This window comes from Echinops telfairi, unplaced genomic scaffold (genome assembly GCF_000313985.2).
Source record: "Echinops telfairi isolate 266 unplaced genomic scaffold, ASM31398v2 ScPeMD7_5118;HRSCAF=5938, whole genome shotgun sequence".
NCBI lineage: Eukaryota > Metazoa > Chordata > Mammalia > Afrosoricida > Tenrecidae > Echinops > Echinops telfairi.
Genome location: NW_022109017.1, coordinates 1 through 1,300, shown reverse-complemented (window position 1 = coordinate 1,300; position 1,300 = coordinate 1). Strand labels below are relative to the sequence as shown.

At 44.6% G+C, this 1,300-nt stretch overlaps 1 non-coding gene across 1 annotated transcript; it reads right to left on the bottom strand.

Annotated features, from left to right (window-relative positions):
- Positions 1-49: 49 nt before the first annotated feature.
- Positions 50-212, bottom strand: LOC115871302. Its single transcript, XR_004047224.1, has one exon. It is a non-coding gene; the product is annotated as a U1 spliceosomal RNA (small nuclear RNA).
- Between the last annotated feature and the right edge of the window lie 1,088 nt (positions 213-1,300).

The window sequence follows — 1,300 nt, the reverse complement described above, 5'->3', positions numbered from 1 at the left end:
GTAGTCTTCAGGGAATAATATATTCATTTTTTTCTTTTTTCCTTAAAAACAGTGGAGCGCGCAAACGCAGTCCCCCACTACCACAAAGTATGCAGTCGAGTTTCCCGCATTTGGGGAAATCGCAGGGATCAGCACACCGCAGTGCACCGGGCGAGCCGAGCCCTGGGAAAACCGCCATCCTGATCGCGGTGTCTCCCCTGCCCGGTAAGTAGAATGTATCTCTTCTTATGTCGCTGTCATTTGGGGCTTAGAAAGGGTGTGATATTTTTTATCATGATCTTTGATTAGTGTAAAAAACGTATCTGTTCGTTTTCCCATTGAAATTGCTGCGACTTTCTAGTTCCCATGTACAGTGGTTTCAGTAGCCACTGCCCTTTGATGACCAGTCTATCCCTGAAACCTTAACATGGTCTGCTGGTCCGTGTACCTTTTATTGGGTTGACTGTCCACTCCTGGGCCTGTAAATGTTTTACCAAAAATTATAAATCTCTGTTAAGATGCAAATGGTTATTGTTGGTTAATAGGACATCCTCTATACAAAAGAATTGTTTGTTAATTCAAACAATTGTCCCACGAGCGTGGTGTGTGTTATGGCTGGACTATTCAAATCTCCTGTGTTATCCTAGTAAATTTATATCGTATGTTTTTCCATGTGAAAGAGATAAATTCTTGTTACTTCTCATCTATAGGTATTGTGAAAAATATATCTGGTATGCCTATTTTAGCATAGTAATGTTCTCCCGAAATTACTATAAGGTTTAGTATTTCTGAAGCATTTTTTTTAAATTGGGAAAAAAACACACAAAAACCATCTGTATTGGGGGACAATAAGATGCAGTGACCCTGTGTACAGCGTAAGCAGTCTCCATAGTTTCTGAATGAAAATTCTTTGCTATGCCTGATTCTGAGCTGACCCTCAAAGTCCCCAAACTCTGGCCTGAGAAAATCAAGGTCACAAGGAGATCAGCACATCCAGCACTCTGGTTGAGGGTGGAGCATGAAGCTATGATCGGCCTTCCCGCCAACGGGCTTGCGCTCTCTACGATGCACTAGTGCTCCTTGGACTGTGTCTGACCTGAGGAGTGTCCTGCACTGTGGATGTGAGTGTAGAATCGGATCACTAGAACCAAGCCATGAGGAATTGAAACCCAACATAAGGAAGGCCAGGCCTGGCATGCAGACTGAAGCTCTCCTTGCCCATCTGCAGGTGGAGGTGGGGGAGTACAAGATCACAGTGGCCGGAGGCAGCCAGGACAAAGGGGTGCGATGGCAAGTCACTTGCTGACGCATGAAGCTAGAG